Here is a 14743-nt window from a genome sequence, read left to right on the forward strand (position 1 = left end):
AAGTGGTAGAAGATTTTTAAAATGTCACAATTTTTTGAGTTATATTAATATATTTTAAAATTACATGAACATTATTTGACATTGTATAATTAATTTTGAAATGTTAAGAACATACTCCCTCCGTCCGAAATACTTGTCATCAAAATAGATAAAATGAGATGTATATAGATGTATTTTAGTTCTAGATACATCACTTTTTATCAATTTTGATGACAGGTATTTCCGGACGGAGGGAGTATTTTTTAAGCACGTGAATATTTTCTAAAAATTTCACAAACATCTTGCAAATGGTAAGAAGCATTTTTCTCAAGTTATGTGAACTTTTTTTTACATTCTATAAATATTTTTATATGCCACAAACATTTAAAAAAAATGCATGATCAGTTTTTAAATGTCAAAAACCTTTATTTCTATGAATGTTTTTTAAAATTGTGCGGATAATTTTTTACATTGGATGATTTTTTAAAATGAGTGATGGACGCTTGTGAAATTTAAGTAAATATATTTTACATTTCAGAAATATAAATAAAAGTAAGAGAAAAAAAACTAACGAACGAAAGAAACTAACACATAACTATTGGGTCGACCCACTAACTATTGTGCTTGACGCGAGGAAAAGCCCAGATTATAAGGATGCGTTTTCGGGTTTTAGATGCTTTGGGGTTTTTTTGTTTTTGCATGGTTTTCTTAGGTTTTGGAAATAAAACCGCAAATTATTATTTTTTGCGCAAAAAAAATTGTGCTTCCACGATAAGCACAATATTTCTTTTTGTGGGGGCACAGATTGAAGCAAATCTGAGTTCGTAGTAAAAAATGATAAACTTTGTGAAAAACGGAAAGACAATGTAGATAATGATCTACACGAGGGTCACACGTAATGATGAAGTTTAGTATGAGGCTTGAGATTTTAATTTAAATCTCGTGTTTCATACACCTCGCAAGTTAAACCAACAACATGAAGTGTCATGCTTATGGTTCGTAGGAAAAGTAAAATTTTGCCAACTTAACCATAGCAGCCACGGTAATTAGCAAAGCAATTAGAGGCGTCTAACTCGTTTTGGCAGAAGGTTTGCATGTGATGTGGTATAAGCTTTTGTTTATTCAATCTGTTGTAATAATTTTATCTTGTTCTACGTCATGGTACGACATGATTGCTGGAGCCATATAGTTGTCTTTTCTTTTAATCGTTGATGTGCGTGTCAACCTCCATGACTGTAAAAAAGACAATATTTACTCATCCTGCACAATACTACATGCATGATTAGTTCCGAACAGGAGTGTTCATAACTGTAAGAAATGTATTGAGGAGAACCCGAAAACACATTCTTTGATATCCCATGAGGTGTAGTGGAGGGATGGATCCATTCCATGCAACGGTAGCTAGGGTGTATGAACTTGATAGAAAATCAACTCTCGAGGCTGGCCGGACGGCGCGCGCTCATGCATGGGAGTTGGCGTGGAGGTAGACAAATACGTCCAACTCGATGACGGCCTTCTCGTGCATCTCCCAGCTCACCGTCCTCCACAGCACGTACCCCGTCGCCATCCTGAACCTCCCCGTGCCGCCCACCACCGACAGCTCCCGCAGCGGCTCCACCATGTTGTCACGGCCGGCGACGGTGAAGGTGCTCCCGGAGTGCGGCCCCTCCATAAGCACCACGTTCATGGAGAAGAGTAGCACCGGCTCGCGCAAGGACGAGAACACGTAAAACCCCTGCATGCGCCCCACGGGCCTCGATGCCGGGCTCGGCCCCTCCGTCAGCGCGTCGTCCATCACCACCACCTGCCGGAACCGCACCGGCGGTTCGCCCCTGAGGCCGAGCAGCACCACCGCCCTATGCCGTTGACGACCCCCATCATCGTGGCACCTGGGCCGGTGCGCACCTCGTGCATGAACAGGCGCATGCGGACGGCCCGGCTCGAGCCTCCCGGGAGAGAATGTCATGACGCAGAGTGTAAGTTTGATAGGAAGCGTTGGACCCTTTGTCTCGGGCCACATGTATATTTATAGGAGGGTTGCCGTGGCTTAAGGTTTTGGAATATCGCTAGGATGCTTCCAGATTACATCGGGAGAGATACAACTTGGAGGAGAAGAACAGAACAGAAGAAGAGATAGAAACGGTTTAAACATATCTATCCTGCTACCTCTACGTATCCTATTCTAACATCCTCCCTTAATCCATACCTATGGAATTTTCTCCAGGTTTAGATTATACTTGAACTCATTTATTCTCCTCGTGGTAAGTGGTTTAGTGAAGGCATCAGCAAGCTGATCTCCTGTGGGAATAAACTTGATGTCAAGTAGTTTTCGTGCTACTCTTTCTCTTACAAAATGAAAATCAACCTCTATGTGTTTTGTACGTGCATGGAACACAGGATTTGCAGAAAGATAGGTAGCACCAATGTTGTCACAACATAACCTTGTAGCTTATGGAGCCTTGATCCCCAACTCATATAGAAGAGTCTGAATCCACATAATTTCAGCAGTTGCATTAGCAAGAGCCTTGTATTCTGCTTCAGTGCTCGATCTTGACACAGTAGCATGTTTCCTTGCACTTCATAACACAAGGTTTGATCCCAGAAACACAACAAAACCACCTGTGGACCTTCTATCATCAGGACACCCTGCCCGGTCAGAATCTGAGTATGCACTAACTAGCATGGATGGTGACTTAACAATCTTGATTCCAAGTCCCACTGTAAACTTTAGATACCTCAGAATTCTCTTTACTGCAGTCCAATGAACTGTACTTGGTGCATGTAAAAACTGACATACTTTGTTGACAGAATATGAAATACCAGGTCTAGTCAATGTTAAGTATTGTAGAGCACCAACAACACTCCTATAGTTTGTTGCATCATTTGCTCCAAGTAATTCACCTTCTTCAACTATAAGTTTCTCAGAAGTGGAGAGTGGCGTACTTACTAGTTTGCAATGTTCCAGTCCAACCCTTCTTAGATTGTCTGTGGTGTATTTCTCTTGTGTAAGAAGTATTCCATCATTGATCTATTTCACCTCTATACCAAGAAAATAATGAAGATCACCCAAATCCTTGAGTGCAAATTCCACATTAATATCACGAAGCAGAGACGTAGTGGCTTATGAGCTGGAACTAGCAACAATTATATCATCAACATAAACAAGAACAAACATAGAAATGTTGCCTTTGTTATAAAAGAATAGTGAGGTATCTGCCTTGCTTGGAATAAAATGTAGCGACCAGACCTCAAACGGTCTGATCTCTGTGCTTCAGTGTCATCCCTGAATCAGTAATGCTGACACGCACAGTACTTGAAGGATTTATAGCAGAGTAGCAATCACACACTTAGTACATCGAATGTCTCAAAAGTGAACTTATTACAATAAATATGGCTTAAGGCCATCTAATAACGATAACAACGGAAGGCTTGGAAGATAAGTGAGTCCATCAACTCCAACGGCATCACTGAGTATAGAACCACGACCTAAAAGCACCTTACTCATCGTCTGAAAAGTCTGCAACATGAATGTTGCAGAAACGGGTCAGCACATGGAATATGCTGGCAAGGTAACACATAGAGAGTAATGGAAGAATAAGTCTATACTACATGCATATTTGGCTGGTGAAAAGCTCTATGGTTACAGTTTTGCGTAAAGCCAATTTTTCCCTACTGCAAAGGAATAATTTTTATTTAACTATCATGGTAGTTGTTAAACATTGAGAGTGTAGACACCCTCTCAATCCCAATTAAGTATCATATATATAAAACCCAACAATATTAATTAGAGTAACATGATGAGATTCACATGATAATCCAAGTACTAGATACTCAAGATGTCCATAACCGGAGACACGGCTAACCATGATTAGTTCATAGACTCTGCAGAGGTTTGCGCACTTTCCCCACAAGACTCGATCTCCTCTGTTAGGGTTCTCACACTACATGATGTTTGAGAAACTGATGACCGAGACATAGTCTTTTAGAAGCGCTAGCACCTTACGAACGGGTAGACCGTTACACCTACTTTCCCCTACATCTGCTAGTCTACCACTGTAAGAGTTCGCATGACTTAATCAACTATGCTAGAGCCCATAGTAGCTTGTGGCTGCACACGGAAGTTTCTAGTATGAATGATCTCATGATCCCTTTGAGCCTGGGTGGCGGTCCATAAAGAAAAACAGGCAATCGTTGAAATACCTAGGTGCCTCAATCCACCCAAATGTGTGTTTAAGTTGCCACCTTAAATAAACTATTAATTTAACAATCTCACATCTGTCATGGATACACTCACTCAATCCACGTCTACTAGCATAGCATGGCAATATAAGCAACGTAGAAGTAACTCCCACGGGTTTGATAATAAAACAGGTAATAGGTACTACCTCATCTACTTCCCAACCCACAATTTAATTTAGATCCTAATAATGCAATGTTTGAGGATTGATCTAATGCAATAAAAACTGGGTAGTAGGAGGTATGATCAAAGTGTTACTTGCCTTGCTGATGATCCGTGAAACCTAGCGATTCGAAGTAGCAAGCGGCGCACTCCGGGTACTCTATCGCAACAAACAAGCATACAATAAGTACTCATCTAATGCACGGGTAAAACTCAAATAAGAGATCTAACCAGAAAGTTCAACTTAAGAACTCCGGTTTGCAAAAAGAATCAAATCGAACGAAGCAACAAAAGTCAAACGGCGAAAGAAACAAGCTTCGTTTACTAATCTGGATCTAAGTCAAATTTTACAGAGGCAAAACTTGTTTGAGTTGGTTAAACGGAAAGAGGGTTTCGAGACGAAACTACAGGCGCTTGAATCGCCTGATTCCGATAAACGAGCGAAAAGTTATACTAGAACGAAAATCGGATCTGAAATCGCGATCAGAAATAATCGCGAGAAATCCAAGAAAAAGAAAAACGACGAACAGATTAATGAATGAACGTTCATTTTCTGTAACTAAACGTTGAACGCGTCCGTGAAAATGAACGAACGAGCAAACGCTCGCTAAATAAACTAAACCGAAAAAACCGATCTATCTAAAAAACGGATCTAAAAAACCGATCGAAAACCGGCGAAAACCGAACGGTTTTCTAGGAAAAACCGGCGGCGGCGGCGGGGCTCCGGCGGCGGCGGCGCGGGGCGTGGGGCGGCGCGGGGCGTGGGGCGGCGCGGGGCGTGGGGCGGCGGGCGGTGGTGCGGCGGGGCGGTGGTGCGGCAAGGCGAAAGGGCGGCGGCGGCCTAGGGTTAGGGTTCCAGTGCGGGGCGGCGGCTTGGGCTAATGGGCTCGGGGTCGACGCTATATAAAGGCCCGGCCAGAAGAGTCCGGGCCGAAACCAGCTCTAAGTCGGTTGCATTTTTTTAAATAATTACGTGCAAAAAACAAATAAAAGAAATACTAAACACACTCCAAAAATCCCGAAATAAATTTTCCCCGGCTTCTAAAATCAAGCCGAACAGGATGAACATTTATTTGGGGCCTAAATGCAATTTTGAAAAACGCGCATTTTCCTAAATTCAAATAAAATAGCAAATAACTCCAAAATAAAATCTTATTTGATTTTGTTATTAAATCCTCAATATTTCTTTATTTTGGAAAAGTCATTTTATTCCCTCTCTCATATTTTTGTAATAGAAATAATTGAAGATAAAATAAATAAAATCACATGATCCTGTTTTCAAAATTTGAGAAAACTCAAATATGAAAATCATGAAATCCCCAACTCTCTCCGAGGGTCCTTGAGTTGCGTAGAATTTCTAGGATCAAGCCAGAAGCAAATAAAAATATGATATACATTGATGATCTAATGTATAACATTCTAAATTGAAAATTTGGGATGTTACAAACCTACCCCCCTTAAGATGAATCTCGCCCTCGAGATTCGGGTTGGCTAGAAAATATGTGAGGGTGGTCCTTCAGGAAATCTTCCTGTCGTTCCCAGGTGGCTTCATCCTCGGTGTGGTGGCTCCACTGAACTTTGCAAAACTTGATAACCTTGCTGCGGGTGACTCGGCTGGCATACTCAAGAATCTTGACTGATTTCTCCTCATAGGTCAAATCACTATCCAACTGAATCGCTTCCAGCGGCACTGTATCTCTCAGCGGTATATCAGCCATCTCTGCGTGGCACTTCTTCAACTGGGAAACATGGAATACATCATGAACTCCTGACAATCCTTCGGGAAATTCGAACTTGTAGGCTACCTCTCCCATGCGCTCCAAAACCTTGTATGGTCCTACAAAACGTGGCGCTAACTTCCCTTTAACTCCAAAGCGCTTAACTCCTCGAAGTGGAGATACTCGAAGATAAACCCGGTATCCGACTTCGTAAACTGTCTCCTTGCGTTTAGAATCCGCGAAGCTCTTCTGCCTGGACTAGGCTACCTTGAGCCTATCGCGAATCAATTTCACCTTCTGTTTAGACTCCTTAATTAAATCTGGTCCAAACAACTGGCGGTCTCCAACTTCATCCCACGACAACAGGGGCCTGCACCTCCTTTCGTACAAGGCTTCGAAAGGGGCCATCTTCAAACTAGATTGACAACTGTTGTTGTAGGAGAACTCTGCATATGGCAAATTCTCGTCCCAACTAGATCCGTAATCTAGCGCGCAAGCTCTCAGCATATCCTCCAAAATCTGATTGACTCTCTCGGTCTGTCCATCTGTCTGTGGATGAAAAGCTGTGCTGAACTCTAGCCTGGTACCCAAGGTTTCGTGCAACTGATTCCAGAACTTTGAGGTAAACTGGGTTCCTCTATCTGATACAATACTCCTTGGAACTCCATGCAGACATACGATCCTGGTCATGTGTATCTTTGGTGTAGGTAGTCTTCACTAGGATGAAATGAGCTACCTTTGTCAAACGATCGACTACAACCCAAATCGAATCATAGCCTGAACGAGTTCTGGGCAATCCCATAATAAAATCCATGCCTAGCTTATCCCACTTCCATTCAGGTATCGACAATGGCTGTAACAACCCTGCTGGCTTCTGATGCTCTGCCTTTACTCTCTGACATACGTCACAAATTTCTACATACTCCGCAATATCCTTCTTCATTCCGGTCCACCAGAAAGTATCTTTCAAATGCAAATACATCTTGGTATTTCCTGGGTGAAATGAATATGGTGAATCATGGGCCTCCTGCAGAATTAACTTCCCGATCTCCGGGTCGTTGGGCACATAAACACGGTCTTTAAACCATACGATATCGTGCTCATCCTCATGAAATCCTTTAACTTTTCCTTTGCCCATCTTCTCCTTTATAGAGGCAATCTCCTTGTCAGTCTTCTGAGCTTCTCTGATCTTATCCATCAAAGTAGACTGAATCTCCAATGTTGCTACATATCCTCTCGGAACTATCTCCAAACATAGCTCAAGAAGGTCCTCAGCTAACTCCTTCGGTAAATCTCCCATCATTAGTGTGTTGACATGGCTCTTACGGCTCAATGCATCAGCTACTATGTTAGCCTTTCCGGTATGATAATGCAATCTCATATCATAATCCTTGATGAGCTCCAACCATCTCCTTTGCCTGAGATTCAGCTCCTTCTGCGTGAAAATGTACTTCAAACTCTTGTGATCCATGTACACTTCACAATGGTTTCCAATGAGAAAATGTCTCCAAGTCTTTAATGCATGCACTACGGCTGCTAACTCCAAATCATGCGTGACATAATTCAACTCATGAGGCTTAAGCTGTCGTGGGGCATATGAAACAACTCTTCCCTCCTGCATAAGCACCGCTCCAAGTCCTCGACGTGAAGTGTTGCAATACACCTCATAATCCTTGTTCTAATTCGGCAAAATCAACACCAGTGATGTAACCAAATGTTTCTTCAACTCCTGGAAACTGGCCTCACATTCCTCAGTCCATATGAACTTGGTATCCTTTTTCAACAACTCCGTCATAGGCTTCGCAATCTTCGAGAAATTTTCAATGAATCTCCGGTAGTATCCTGTGAGTCCCAGAAAACTCCGGATCTCTCCAACTGTTGTTGGGGTATCCAAATTTGTCACAGTGTCAACCTTGGTGGGATCTACTACTATACCTTCTCCGGATATAACGTGTCTGAGGAATCCAACTTCCTTCAACCAAAACTCACATTTGCTAAACTTGGCATATAACTGATGTTCTCTGAGCTTCCCAAGTACCAAACGCAAATGCTCCTTATGCCCTCTTCATTCTTCGAGTAAACCAGAATATCATCAATGAACACTACGACAAACTTATCCAAAAACTCCATAAACACCTTGTTCATCATGTTCATAAAATAGGCAGGTGCGTTAGTCAGACCAAATGACATAATGGTATACTCGTACAACCCATACCTGGTGGTAAAATCCGTCTTAGGTATATCCTGTTCTTGAATCTTCAACTAATGGTATCCTGATCGTAGATCGATCTTGGAAAATACCTTGCCTCCTTGCAATCGATCAAACAGATCATCGATCATCGGTAGTGAGTACTTGTTCTTGATTGTTACTTCATTAAATCCTCGATAGTCGACAACCATCCTTAACGATCCATCCTTTTTGTCCACAAGAAGTACTGGCGATCCCCAAGGCGAAGAACTTGGGCGAATATAGCCTTTATCCAGTAACTCCTTAATATGCTTCTTAATCTCCTCCAAATCCTTTGCGGGCGTCCTGTATGGTCTCTTAGATATTGGCCCACTGCCTGGCAAAAGCTCAATCAAAAACTCAATGTCTCTATCTGGTGGCATGTCTGGCAACTCCTCTGGAAATACATCAGGAAAATCCTTTACCACCGGTACTTCCTCCTGTACAACTCCTGTTAGGGAGTTTACTTGAGTCCTCTTTGGCACATGTCAGGATACATACTTGATCCTTCTTCCTTCTGGGGTGGTAAGCAAAATCGACTTACTGGCACAATCGATGTTTCCTCCATACATCGACAGCCAATCCATACCCAGAATTACATCCAAACCTTGCGATTCCAAAATGATCAAATCCGAGGGAAACACATGCCTACCTATACTCAATGGCACTTGAAAACACCCTTGGCTGGCCATATACTCCGCTCTTGGTGAGCTTACTAGCATAGGTGTTCTAAGAACCTTGGTGGGCAGGTTATCTTATCCGCGAATCCCCGTGAGATGTATGAATGCGATGCACCAGTATCAAAAAGAACGATTGCAGTAAAATACTTAACCAAAAACTTACCGACCACTGCATTCGGCTGTTCTTCCACCTCCTCCATGTTTACGTGGTTCACCTGTCCCCTGTTTAAAGGGTTCGGCTTCTTCCCAGAGCTTTCGTTGCCATTTCCATTCTGGGATTCAGGACATTCATTGGCATAATGTCTGGTCTTCTGACACTTAAAGCAAGTGACTTGGCTCAGGTCTCTCTTGGCTGGGGTTGATGGGTTGGTACGGTTCTGGCCGTTGCTTCCTCCATTCCCATTACCATTCTTGGGGCCATTATGATTATGCGAACTTCCTCCCCCATGGGTATGCTGAAAATGTCCTCCTGGTTTAGGGGTAAAACGCGGCTTCTGTTGAGCTCCAGAGTTGTACTTCCCTTGTCCATACTTCCTCTTACGGTTTTCAATCTGCTGCTGCTTCCCTGCAATCATGAGAGCACGATCTACCAACTCCTGGTAGTTGTTGAAGCTTGCTACCATCAACTGCATGCTCAACTCATCATTCAGTCCTTCTAGAAACTTCTCCTGCTTAGCTGCATCCGTAGCAACGTCATATGGGGCATAACGTGCTAGCTTACTAAAGTCATCCACATACTGGCCAACTGTTTGTCCTCCTTGGCACAAGTTGCGAAACTCACGCTTCTTCATGGCCATAGCTCCTGCTGAAACATGGGTAGTACGAAAAGCCTGCTGAAACTGGTCCCACGTGACAGTGTCGATAGGGTAAGTGGCTGTGAAATTTTCCCACCATGATGCTGCGGGTCCATCCAACTGATGTGCGGCAAATTTCACCTTTTCCGCATAGTGCATCCTGCCGTGTTCAACTCCCTTGCTGTCTTGCGGAGCCAATCATTTGCTACTATAGGCTCGGTGCTACTGGAGAACACCGGCGGATTCAGCCTAAGAAAACGGGTTAAGTGATCAACAGGTGGTGGTGGTGGGTTGTTGTTGTTGTTGTTCCCCTGATTCTGATTCTGGACTAGCAACTGCATCAACGTATTCTGCTGCTGGATCAACTGAGTGAGCTCCAGTGGGAAGGTAAATCTGGGGTCACGTCTCGGAGGCATCTGATGGGTTTAGAAAAGATGAGATTTAAGAATAGAGAGAGGTCTAGAGAGAAAACACTACCCATATGCACATGAGGCAAATGTTTACAAAATCACTTCATTCAATCAAACAAGGGCATACAATCGGTCTAACTATCGCAAAAGTGCTCGGACTACTATATTTACATGGTGGAATACTACTAGTGATGGGGTGGTCTACTAGAAATATTCTTCGGTTGCAGACTCCATGATATCTGCTCCAGCTTCATCAACATAGTCATCATCGCTATCGTCTGGGTCCGAGTCGGTGTTACCGATGATGATGTAGTCTTCCGGGCGAATCTCCTTGGGTTCTTCGTCTTCTTCTACTGGTGTAGGGTCTCCCATGAATATTACGATCTTCTTGATCAGGTCTTCATTCTTCTCCACTAATACTTCGATTTCCTCCATATAATCTTCATGTGTGGCCTTGAGTTCTTCCTCCAGTTCTGTGATTCTGTCCTCGCCTTCTTCAGATCTATCATGTCTGTGCACATCTGGTTCTCCTAATGTCGAATGTGCTGGTTTAACTCCTGGATGAAAGCTGCGATTGATCTATCCTTCTTGGTGCTGATCATCTCCCAGTGCTCATCTCGACACCCACAAATCTGGTAGATAGTATTCTTGAGATCATTGCGGTAAACTTCTCCAATACGTCCCATGGCGATGTGAGCTGCCATGCTCTTTCCTAGATTCCAGGTTGGTGCATCAAAGGAAAACTCTATGGGCTCAGTGACTGACATGAACGTCCTTCCTGGAACTTGAACTTGAATCATCCAGCGCTCCTCTTCAGGTAAAGTGGCGTTGTAGGTTCCGGTGAAGCTTGGTACTCTGATGTTTAGGTATCTAGTGACTTCCTTCAAGTGACGTCCAAAGGGTGTATCTTCATCCGGTTGCGTGAACTTGTTCCTTGCATCCACCATCCTAAAAGAGTAGAAAAGATGAGGAGTCAGAATGAGAAGAGTGAGTAGTGATCTAGGGCTTTAGCTTAGTGGTCGTGTCCTACAGTCAGCGTGTGCTCTGATACCATCTTGCAACGACCAGACCTCAAACGGTCCGATCTCTGTGCTTTAGTGTCATCCCTGGATCAGTAATGCTCACACACACAGTACTTGAAGGATTTATAACAGAGTAGCAATCACACACTTAGTACATCGAATGTCTCAAAAGAGAACTTATTACAATAAATATGGCTTAAGGCCATCTAATAACGATAACAGCGGAAGGCTTGGAAGATAAGTGAGTCCATCAACTTCAACGGCATCACTGAGTATAGAACCACGACCTAAAAGCACCTTACTCATCGTCTAAAAAGTCTGCAACATGAATGTTGCAGCCCGAAACGGGTCAGCACATGGAATATGCTGGCAAAGTAACACATAGAGAGTAATGGAAGAATAAGGCTATACTACATGCATATTTGGCTGGTGTAAAGCTCTATGGTTACAGTTTTGCGTAAAGCCAATTTTTTCCTACTGCAAAAGAATAATTTTTATTTAACTATCATGGTAGTTGTTAAACATTGAGAGTGTACACACCCTCTCAATCCCAATTAAGCATCATATATATAAAACCCAACAATATTAATTAGAGTAACATGATGAGATTCACATAATAATCCAAGTACTAGATACTCAAGATGTCCATAACTGGGGACACGGCTAACCATGATTAGTTTATACACTCTGCAGAGATTTGCGCACTTTTCCCCACAAGACTCGATCTCCTCCGTTGGGGTTCTCGCACTACATGATGTTTGAGAAACGGATGACCGAGACATAGTCTTTGAGAAGCGCTAGCACCTTACGAACGGGTAGACCGTTACACCTACTTTCCCCTACATCTGCTAGTCTACCACTGTAAGAGTTCGCACGACTTAATCAACTATGCTAGAGCCCATAGTATCTTGTGGCTGCACACGGAAGTTTCTAGTATGAATGATCTCATGATCCCTTTGAGCCTGGGTGGTGGTCCATAAAGAAAAACAAGCAATCACTGGAATACCCAGGTGCCTCAATCCACCCAGATATGTGTTTAAGTTGCCACCTTAAATAAACCATTAATTTAACAATCTCACATCTGTCATGGATACACTCACCCAATCCACGTCTACTAGCATAGCATGGCAATATAAGCAACGTAGAAGTAACTCCCAAGGGTTTGATAATGAAACAGGTAATAGGTACTACCTCATCTACTTCCCAACCCACAATTTTATTTAGATCCTAACCATGCAATGTTTGAGGATTGATCTAATGCAATAAAAACTGGGTAGTAGGAGGCAGGATCAAAGTGTTACTTGCCTTGCTGATGATCCGTGAAACCTAGCGATTCGAAGTAGCAAGCGGCGCACTCCAGGTACTCTATCGCAACAAACAAGCATACAATAAGTACTCATCTAATGCACGGGTAAAACTCAAATAAGAGATCTAACCAGAAAGTTCAACTTAAGAACTTCAGTTTGCAAAAAGAATCAAATCGAACGAAGCAACGAAAGTCAAACGGCGAAATAAACAAGCTTCGTTTACTAATCTGGATCTAAGTCAAATTTTACAGAGGCAAAACTTGTTTGAGTTGGTTAAACGTAAAGTGGGTTTCGAGACGAAACTCCAGGCGCTTGAATCGCCTGATTCCGATAAACGAGCGAAAAGTTATACTAGAATGAAAATCGGATCTGAAATCGCGATCAGAAATAATCGCGGGAAATCCGAGAAAAAGAAAAATGTTGAACAGATTAACGAACGAACGTTCGTTTTCTGTAACTAAATGATGAACGCGTCCGTTAAAACGAACGAACGAGCGAACGCTCGCTAAATAAACCAAACCAGAAAAAAAACCGATCTATCTAAAAAATGGATCTAAAAAACCCGATCGAAAACCGGCCAAAACCGAATGGTTTTCTAGGAAAAACCGGCGGCGGCGGCGGGGTCAACCTCGGCGGCGGCGGCGGCTCCGGCGGCGACGCAGGGCGGTGGTGCGGCAAGGCGGCGGCGCGCGACTGCGGCGACGACAGCCTAGGGTTAGGGTTCCGGTGCGGGGCGGCGGCTTGGGCTAACGGGCTCGGGGTCGGCACTATATAAAGGCCTGGCCGGAAGAGTCCAGGCCGAAACAGGCTCTAAGTCGGTTGCGTTTTTTTAAATAATTACGCGCAGAAAAACAAATAAAAGAAATACTAAACGGACTCCAAAAATCCCGAAATAAATTTTCCCCGGCTTCTAAAATCAAGCCAAACAGGATGAACATTTATTTGGGGCCTAAATGCAATTTTGAAAAACACGCATTTTTCCTAAATTCAAATAAAATAGAAAATAACTCCTAAATAAAATCTTATTTGATTTTATTATTAAATCCGCAATATTTCTTTATTTTGGGAAAGTGATTTTATTCCCTCTCTCATATTTTTGTAATAGAAATAATTGAAGATAAAATAAATAAAATCACATGATCCTGTTTTCAAAATTTGAGAAAACTCAAATATGAAAATCATGAAACCCCCAACTCTCTCCGAGGGTCCTTGAGTTGCGTAGAATTTCTAGGATCAAGCCGGAAGCAAATAAAAATATGATATGCATTGATGATCTAATGTATAACATTCCAAATTGAAAATTTGGGATGTTACATAAAACCAAGTTGTTGTAACTGAGTGCTCAGTCTGGAGTACCAGGCTCTTGGGGCCTATTTCAAGCCATACAAAGCTTTTGTCCAACTTACAGACAAAGTGAAGTGTGCTTTTGTTTTCATACCCTGGTGGTTGCCGTATGAACACTTCTTCCTCAAGAATGCCATGAAGAAACGCGTCCTGGACGTCTAGCTGACGTAAACTCCACCCTCTGGAAATAGCAATAGACAATACAAGTCGAATAGTAGCTGCCTTAACAACAGGGCTAAAGGTATCCTCATAATCAATTCCAAACCTTTGTTTAAACCCTTTTGCAACCAATCTAGCCTTGTATCTATCTATACTTCCATCGGACTTTCTTTTAATCTTATAGACCCACTTGCAATCAATCAAATTCTTTCCCTTTTTGGTAGTACTAGATGCCACGTTTTATTTTTCATGAGTGCTTGATATTCATTGTCCATAGCCCCTTTCCATTCTTTGTGAGCAAGAGCTTTAGCTAAATGAGTGGGTTCACCGGAACTAGTGAGAAAAGCATACTTGCGAGGATCATACCTTATTGTACCATCCTTGTATTCCTAAGGCTTGAATAATCCAGATTTTGACCTGGTATGGCACTGACGAATTTCAGATGATACATGTGCAGCAGCTGTCACAATTTCCACAACACCAGAGCCAGCCGCAGAAGATCCGGCCGAATCGCCTTGGACTGTCGCGCCACAAGGCTCCTGACACTACAAAAAAAATACACTTCCGTGATGATACATGTTTGTCACAGTAGGTCGCATTTTTTGTCATGCATGCACATCCATGATGATTTTATGACAGAATCAAGATAGTCATACCTGTGTTGTCGTAGAAGTGTTCCATGACATTACCAAAATTATCATCAC

Source organism: Triticum aestivum, chromosome 5A (genome assembly GCF_018294505.1).
Source record: "Triticum aestivum cultivar Chinese Spring chromosome 5A, IWGSC CS RefSeq v2.1, whole genome shotgun sequence".
NCBI lineage: Eukaryota > Viridiplantae > Streptophyta > Magnoliopsida > Poales > Poaceae > Triticum > Triticum aestivum.